The 9,362-nt window shown below is 42.8% G+C and overlaps 1 protein-coding gene across 11 annotated transcripts in view; it reads right to left on the minus strand.

Moving 5' to 3' along the window:
* Dag1 (dystroglycan 1) overlaps positions 1-9,362 on the minus strand; it is a 66,809-nt gene that overhangs the window by 53,515 nt on the left and 3,932 nt on the right. For 8 of the 11 annotated variants that reach the window (XM_050139187.1, XM_050139191.1, XM_050139185.1 and 5 more), the window contains exon 2: positions 974-1,030. The exons of the other annotated variants lie outside the window; for them this stretch is intronic. The gene's annotated coding sequence lies outside the window, so the exon portion shown is untranslated. The remainder of the gene's footprint in view (positions 1-973; positions 1,031-9,362) is intronic. 11 annotated transcript variants of the gene reach the window in all.

Consider the following 9,362-nt stretch of genomic DNA (forward strand, 5'->3'; position numbering starts at 1 on the left):
GGGCTGGAGAGATGGCTCAGTGGTTAAGAGCACCGCCTGCTCTTCCAAAGGTCCTGAGTTCAATTCCCAGCAACCACATGGTGGCTCACAACCATCTGTAATGAGATCTGGTGACCTCTTCTGGCCTGCAGGCAGAGTACTGAGAATACTGTATATATACATAATAAATAAATAAATCTAAAAAAAAAAAATTTCAGGACCAATGCGATGGTGCACTGCTTTAATCCAACGTTTAAGAATTTAGGCCAGCATGGTCTACACAGAGTTCTAGCCCAGCCAGGGCTGCATGATGAGACCCTGTCACAAAACAAAAAAACAAAGAGAAATAAATAAAAATTCCACTGCTCTGTTCCAAAACATATATACCAATCAGTAAAAAGAATTCTGTATGGGAAGTTTGTTGTAGACGCCCACATTTAGGTACAAAAAAAAAAAAAAAAAAAACATCCACAGCAATAAAGAGCAAATACCAAAAAAGGCAACTGAAATGGGTAATGGCCACTGTTGCCCTGAATATGACACACCCTTTCCAAGTGTTTCACTTGCCCTTGAGCTCTCCTCTAACTAGCACACTCCCCAAGGGCTGTGACCGTCTCAAAAAGAAAAAAGAAAATCTCTGGCAGCACAAACCCTTAAAGATAGGGAATATTTGGACTTGATCTCTGTGTGGCTACAAACATTACAAACCCTTGGGTCCACCCTAGATAAAGGCCCTTACCACCACTCCTAATGACCTGAGTTTGAGCTCCAGGACCCACATGGTAAAAGGAAAATGTAGCTCAGTGATAAGAGTGCTTGCCTAACATACTAGAGACCCTTGACTCCATCCCCAGAAGCCACTAACTAAATAAAGGTACTATCTGACAGAGTTTTCTCCTCACTGTTACTGCTTTAAAACCGGGTGGCTAATCACGTTGCCAGGAAGCCCACTATCCTTCCTCTCTCCTCTACAGAGTTGTTTCAGGTATCTCACCTCACCATCCACTGCCAGGCAGCTTTGAAAGCTTTGTCTTCCTGGAAAGCAGAGGCCCTGCAGGAACAAAAGAGAAGAACACTGCTGAGCACCCAAACAGAAATAGAATTACCATACTAACCACCACCAAAGAAGAGGGCAATGTCACTTTAGTCTCCTGCCCATCTCACCCTGCTTGTCAAAAGACTATTGTAAGGAAATCAAATGTTTTATGCAGTCCATTCAAGACCAAAAATTATGAAATTTCAGAGAGCAAAGATGTAAAATTAATTCCAAAATCTTTTTCTTTGGAGGTGCACAGCGCAGGTGTTGGGGGAGTGCAGTGCTGTGTGCACAAACAGCCCGTCAGCCACAAGTGCCATCTTTCGGGGAAGCTTGCCTTGTGGCTGGAAACAGAATCTTTCACTCAGACACAAGGCCTAACAGTTACTCTAGGTGATGGCCAGTGAGCATCAGGACATTGGGATTACAAGCCCTTACCATAGAACCATCTTTTGAGGAAAGCTAGAACTCAAACTCAGGTCCTCATGCTTATACAGTAAGTTCTTTATGAACTGAGCTACCTCCTCAGCCCTTATACTTTGTCCTGATTCTCTGATAAAGGATCTCATGTTGCCCAGGCCAGTCTTGAACTCAAGATCCTCCTGCCTTCACCTTCCAAGTCCTGAGATTACAAGTGTGTGGCACCATTCCCAGTTTTGTTTTTCTCAGTGCTTCCCACCCACTTTCTTTGTATCCCCAGCTAGCCTGGATCTTTCTCTGTAGACCAGGCTGACCTTGAACACACTTGGATCTGCCTGTCTCTACCTCCCAAGACTGAAGGTGTATACCACAATGCTCACCTCTGAGTTTTTTGAAACATATTCTCATATAAGCCCAGGCTAGCCTCTAACTTAGCTATGTAGGTGAGGCTGGTCTTAAACTTCTAATCCTAATGCCTCCTCCTCCCAAGTGTTGGGAAAACGGGTATGCACCATACATATATATTGAACAGCAGTGTTTGTTTTTCACTTAGGGTTTCTTTTTTCTTATTTTTATATTTATTTTATTTATGTGTATAAACATTTACCTGCATGTATGTATGTAAGAATGTACACTATATGTGTTCCTGGGGTCAGGTCAGAAGGATCAGATCCCCTGGAACTGGAGTTATGGACTGTGAGCCACCATGTTGTTTCTGGGCCAATCCTAGGCAATCCTCTGCAAGAACAGTAAGTACATGTTGCCATCTCAAAGACAGGGTCTCATGTTGCCCAGGCCAGTCTTGAACTTTTGATTGTGTGTGTGTGTGTGCATCTGTGTCTAAGATTCAGGTTGGCATCTTCACCCCAAGTTTATGTAGTCCTGGAGATTGAACCCAGGACTTTATGCATGCCATGCCTAGCAATAAGAATTCTCCAAACTGGGCTACAATGGCCTCTCTATTAATATTTTTTTAAAAACCAAGATTCTAATGGGAACCGTCTACTGGATACTTTTCACTTTCTTTGTTTCTTCTTCCTTGGGGGAGGGGGGGTTGTTTCTGAACAAGGTCTCAGCTGGCAACCCAGGGTTGCCTGGAATTCACTAATTCAGTTCAGGTTTGTCTTAAACTTCAGGTTAATTCTCTTACTTTAGCCTTCCCAGTACTGAGATTTTAGGCTTGAACAACTACACCTGACTTGACTGTTTCTGAAGATTTATTTATTTTTATTTATACTGTATGGGTATTTTACCTGTCTGTATATACATGTCTGTTCACAGATGGTGGCGCACGCCTTTAATCCCAGCACTCGGGAGGCAGAGGCAGGCGGATCTCTGTGAGTTCGAGACCAGCCTGGTCTACAGCGCTAGTTCCAGGACAGGCTCCAGAGCTACGGAGAAACCTTGTCTCGAAAAACAAAACAAAACAAAACAAAAACAAAAAAATACATGTCTGTTCACAAGTGTGTAGTGCCCGTGAAGACTAGAAGAAGGCAATGAATCCTATGGAACTGGAGCTATCAATGGTTGCAAACTGCCATGTGGGTCTGGGTTCCTCAAAGCTCTTAACAACTGAGCCATCTCTCCAGTCTCTTCAGTTGAGTTTGGGTTTTTTGTTGTGGCTGTTTTGTTTTGTTTGGATAGGGTCTCACTACATAGTCCTTACTGCCCTGAAACTTGCTATGTAAAGCAGGCTTCTCAGGATTAAAAGCATGCTCTAACTCCTGACTCCAGTTGAGCTATTTCTTTAAAAAAAAAAAAAGTTTTTTGTTTGTTTGTTTTTGTTTTTTGCCAGTAGTAGCACTTGCTTTTAATCCCAGCAGTTGGGAGGTAGAGGCAGGTGGATTTCTGAGTTCAAGGCCAGCCTGATCTACAGAGTGAGTTCCAGGGCAACCAAGGCTACACCGAGAAACCCTGCCTGAAAAAAGAAAAAAAAAAAAAAAAGGCAGAGAGTTTATATTTACTTGGGAAGGAGATACCACAGTGTATGTGGAAGTCAGAGGACAATTTGTGGGAGTTAGTTTGTTCCTTCCACCATGTGGATATACTCAGGTTATCCAGTTTGATGGCAAGTGTCTAACTGCTGAGCCATTTCATACTTTTTTCAGTTGTACCTTCTTAGTCTATTGTTTCTTGAAGTATTAATTCTGTCCAGGCTGGAAATATAGCTGTTTGCTGAGTGCTTACTGAATATGTATGAGCCCCAGGATTTGATCCCCAAAACTTATGGCCTGAGGTAGTGGTGCACACCAGTGATCTTAGCACACGGGAGGTACAAGCAAGAGGATCAGAAGTTGAAGGTCACCTGTTATTTTAGCAAGTTTGATTCCCAACAGTGAGTTTGAGGCCAGCCTGGGCTATAAGACCCTGGCAGGCAGGCAGGCAGGCAGGCATGCATATATATTTATGTGTATATGTATCTGAGGTAAAAATATAAATCTGTGATAGGGTATCTGCAGAAGAGGAAATTAACTCCACAAAGTTATCCTCTGGCCTACACATGTGTCATGACACATGCATGCACGCCCCCAAAAACACACATCATCCACATACACATTTTAAAAAATATACACACATAGAGGCTGGAGTGATGCCTCGGGTTAAGAGCACTGGCTGAGGATGGGGGAAGGGAGAGGGAAATGGGAGGAGGGAAGGAGATGGAAATTTTTAAGTAAAAATAAAAAAAAAATTTTTTATTGCTTTGTCCCTTTGGTGTAATTTTAAATAAAGTTTATAAGGTATAAAAAAAAGAGCACTGGCTGATTACTCTTCCAGAGGACTCTGGTTCAATTTCCAGCATCCACACAGCAGCTCACAACCGTCTGGAACTTCAGTTCCAGGAGACCTCCCTCACACACACACACATGTAGGCAAAACACCAAAGCTCATAAAAATAAATAAATCATTTAAAAAAACACACACATATGCATACATATGCATAAAAATTTAAGTCAAAATACCAGGCATATTAGCACATGCCTATCATCCCAGCACTGAAAAAGCAAAGGCAGGGAAGTCAGGCCTTCATAGTGAGATCCAGATCAGCCAGAGATAGAATGAGACACTGTCTCAAACAAAAAACAAATAAAAGAAAATATGAGCCAAATGAAGGCACTAGATTGCCCAAATTTTGTAGAAATTTACTTCACAGAATAAATTTGCCATCTTTGCTCTCTATAGTTCATAAGCTTGTGCCACTGCAGCCTATCCATATCTCTACCCAAGGCCCAAATCAAAAAAAAAAAAAAAAAAAAAAAAAAACCCGCTTAGTTATCAAACCCAAAAACAAAAAAAAAAAAAAAAAAAAAAAAAAAAAAAACCTGCTTAGTTATCAAACCCAAGCACTAGAAAAATAGGAAACACTATTCATTAAAGCTAAATTAAGCCCTCTAGCTAGCTCAATTTTGTAAACTACTCTAAATCTCTATTTATAGAAACTGCTATTTGAGCAGTATCAGTAGTGATCAGAGTAAAGAGAGATGGATGGTCAAGAGGCAGGGCAAGTCTGTGACCCTGAGGAGTACTGCTTGCTTTGTTCCATTGGCTGCTTGGGGATCTTTACTGGTTGGCTTTCAATTCCGTGGAAGGCTGTCTACATTTCGAGATAGTGCCTCACTAGGGAGCACAGGCTACCTCTAGCTGCAGTATCAGTCCGAGAGCAGGAATTGCAGTTCCATCACACCCAACCTAGGAAGACTGAATACCCTAAAGTATGGGCTTAGGGGGACCCAGTATGAAATGACCAAGTTAACTAGCAGGACCATCTCCTTACTTCCAGCCTGTAGTGTTGACAATGTAACAGGAGGAGTGAAAGGATAATAAGAGCTGGGCATACTGGTGGGCACACACCTTTGATCCCACACTTGGGAGGCAAGAAGCAGGCAGATCTCAAGAGTTCAAGGCCAGGCCAGTCTACAGAATGAATGAGTTCCAGGACAGCCAGGGCTACAAAGTGAAACCCTGTTTCAAAAAACAAAACAACAACAAAAAAAAAAGAAAGCTGCAGGACAGCAAGGCCTACATAGAAAAACTGTCTCAAAAAAAGGCTCAAAAATGATTGCAAAGATACAGAAATGGGGGCTGGAGAGATGGCTCAGAGGTTAAGAGCATTGCCTGTTCTTCCAAAGGGCCTGAGTTCAACTCCCAGCAACCACATGGTGGCTCACAACCATCTGTAATGGGGTCTGGTGCCCTCTTCTGGCCTGCAGGCATACACACAGACAAAATACTGTATGCATAATAAATAAAAAAAAAAAATACAGAAATGTTCTTAAGTGGAAAGAGGTGAAAAGGTGGGGAAAACGTGGACCAACACAGAGCACACTTTCAACCACACCCTACCTGCATTAATTCCCACTTCAAGGTCCTCTGAGGTTCAATACTCTCAAGTTCTCTTGTTCTTTGATGCTAATACAAAGTCTCTTATTTTCTCTGACACTCTGGAGGTTTATAACCTGTGCAATCACAATCTGCAACTACTTAAGTCTAGTTCTCATAACTGACATCCTATCTAGGCTAGGCCTTGCTCTTATTATCAATACTTCTCCCCTTTGTATCTCCTGTAAAGCAGTCTCACTCATCATATATGTAACCCAAACTGAACTGGAATTTCCCAGTCTCCCAGTACAGAAAGTGCTAAGATTACAGGCATGCACCATTATGCCCAGCTAAGTCCTCAGGTTTTTTTTTTTAACCTTCCATAAAATGGGCCAGTTGCTACTTGCCATTCCACTATGTTATCTGTACCCTTCATCAAGAAAGCTGTAGAAGCTGGGTAGCAGTAGACCACTGATCCCGGTACTCAGGAGGCAGAGGCAGGCAGATCTCTGAGTTCAAGGCCAGCCTGTCTGTAGAGTGAGTTCCAGGGAAACTATCTCAAAAAGCCGTGTGTGTGTGTGTGTGTGTGTGTGTGTGTGTGTGTGTGTGTGTGTAAAGGAGGCTATAGAACTACATATTATAGAACTGAACTGAGCGGGTAAAGGAAGGAGGATCAAGAGTCCGGGCATGCCTACAGAGTGAGTACCAGGCTAACCTGAGCTATACAAGAGAGACCTATCCAGAGGGAGAGAAAAAAAGTTATGGAAATCAGTCATGATGATACATACCCATAATTCCAGTGCTCTGGAAGCTGACGTAGGAGTTACAAATTTAAAGTCAGCTTGAACTAACAAAATTTTGTCTCACAGGGCAGTGGTGGTAATGCACACCTTTAATCCCAGTACTTGGAAGGCAGACGTAGGCAGAGCTCCGTGAGTTTAAAGTCAGTCTGCTCTAAAGAGCTAATTCCAGGACAACCAGAGCTACACAGAGAAACCTTGTCTTGGGGGAAAAAGAAAAAAAAAATTTTGTCTCAAAAAAAAAAAAAAAAAAAAACTGAGGGATGAGTGGCCGTTACATGTTTGGAGATGCAGTTCAGTGGTAAAGTCCTTAAGTCCTTGCCTAGTATGCCCAACTAGTTAGTTAGCTTCCTTGTCCATCCTTCCCGTTATCAAAACACAAGTGTTCTTCGTGGCCAAAGTGATCACTTTTGTATTCCAAGTCTCTGCTTGGTCAGTCACTTCCTGACCTTTCCACTCAACAGGTCCCATACATTCACAAGAGGTCTGTCTTAAACCCTGTTTCTCTCCACCTCACTCCTCACTGCTGACTTGGTTCACGTCCACTCTCTCCCCATAGAACCAAAGCAATGGCTTCTTTTTATAAAGATTTACTTACACATATGGATGTTTTGTCTGCATGTACATCTGCATACCAGAAGAAGGCATCAGATCCCATAGGACTACAGTTATAGACAGTTGTGAACGGCCCATATGGGTGCTGGGAATTGAACTCTGGACCTCTAGAAAACCAGCCAATGCTCTTAACTGCTGAGTCATCTCTCTAACCAGGATTGGAGTTCAAGGCCAGTCTGGCCTACAGCCAGAGCAACACAGTGAAACCCTGTCTCAAAAAACAAAAAAAAAAAAAGCAGAAATTGACCCCATCACAGCTGTACGCCAAGACATTCAGGGCTTCTAATTCCTCTAAGTTCCTCTATGCAAGCATTCTGGATCCAACCCAACCTTCCAGAACCCCCCAATGACTGTCAAGTCTTTTGTCTCTACTTACATTTTCTACCACAGACACTGACCTTCCTGCTACTGCTTTCACCAAACTAAGACTTCTTGAAGGTCCAGCTGAAGTTTGTTCCCCAACCAGGTCCTAGGGCCTAAGCCCTTGGCTTTCTTCAATATGGTGCCAGAACAACTAGCATAGAACTTGAAAAGCAGTAAGGTTGTGTTTAAAGACAGGGTCTCATGGTGTAGCCTGGAACTCTCTATGTAGACCAGGCTCTGAGATTAAAGGTATGCAACACCACACCCAGCCAAGATTTTTTTTTTTAAATTACGTATCTGTGTCTACAAATGCAGATAGGTACCTACAGAAGATAGTAAACTGTAACTCCCTAGAGCTGAAGTTACAGACAGGAGCTGCTACACATGGGTACTGGGAACTGAACTTCGGTCCAAGAATGGTGCTTTCAAATTATTTTTATTTCATGTGTATGGGAATTTTGTTTGAATATACCATGTGTATACCTAGTGTCCAGAAAGGCCAGAAAAGGGTGTTGGATCCTGTCTGTAACTCCAGTTTCAGGATTGTTAGCCACCATGTGGGTGCTGGAAATGCAATCAGGGTCCTCCAAAGAATAATAGGTGCCTTTAACCACTAAGCTATCTTTCCAGCTTCCTCCAACAAGATTTTATTTCCGAAGGCTGAATCCGGTGGCAAACATCTTTAATTCCAGCAAGGGGGATGGGGACAGAGATGAGATCATCTCTGAGTTGGAGACCAGCATGTAAGCTCCAGGCCAACAAAAGATACATAGTAAGATGCTGTCTCGACCACCCTCCAAAAGAAAAAGTTTATTTCTATTATATGCCTATAATCTCAGCATCTGAGAGATGGAGACTGGAAGAACAAAAACTGAAAGTCTTGGACTATACAGCAAGTTCAAGGTTAACCTGGGCGACAGTGAGACCTTATCTCAACAAAGACCTGGACCCTGAGATGGCTGCTCACGTACTCCTCAAGTTCAACGGGAGGCCCCATCACCTCTCCAGTATTACCTCTTACATCCACCACTAGAACCCCGGCTTGCTATACACCAGAGAAGACTCAACGGAGCCCCCCTTACCAGTATAATATAAAACAAATGCAGATGGATAGTCAGTCAAACATTCAGCCTGGGTTTAAATACTGATTCTAGCCAAGTATGGCAGTACATACCTGTTAACACCAGCATCTGAGAAGCTGAGGCAGAAGGATCAGAGATTTGAGGGAAGCCTAAGTTAGATAGCAAGACTCTCAGAGAGAAAGATGATACACAGGGCCAGCAAGGCAGTCTCACAGGTGAAAATGTTTGCCTCCGAGTCTGACCAGGACCACATGATGGAAAGAAAAACTCCCACAAGTTTTCTTTTAACCTCCACAAACGCACCATGGCACTCGAAGGAACAAACATACACGCACGAACGTATGTACTTGAATACAAAATAAATACAATGAAAAATTTTTCAGGGAGCCGGGCGGTGGTGGCGCACGCCTTTAATCCCAGCACTCGGGAGGCAGAGGCAGGCGGATCTCTGTGAGTTCGAGACCAGCCTGGTCTACAAGAGCTAGTTCCAGGACAGGCACCAAAGCTACAGAGAAACCCTGTCTTGAAAAACAAAAAACAAAAAACATAAAAATAAAAATAAAATAAAATAAAAAAAAATAAAAAACAAAAAAAAATTTTTTTTCAGGGGCTGGAGAGATGGCTCAGTGGTTAAGAGTACTGACTGCTCTTCCAGAGGACCCAGGTTCAATTCCCAGCACCCACATGGCAGCTAACAACTGTCTATAACTCCAAGATCTAACACCATCACAGGTATACATGCAGGCAAAA

The sequence above is a fragment of the Alexandromys fortis genome, unplaced genomic scaffold (genome assembly GCF_014885135.2).
Source record: "Alexandromys fortis isolate MF-2015 unplaced genomic scaffold, M_Fortis_MF-2015_v1.1 scaffold_36, whole genome shotgun sequence".
NCBI classification, from domain to species: Eukaryota; Metazoa; Chordata; class Mammalia; order Rodentia; family Cricetidae; genus Alexandromys; species Alexandromys fortis.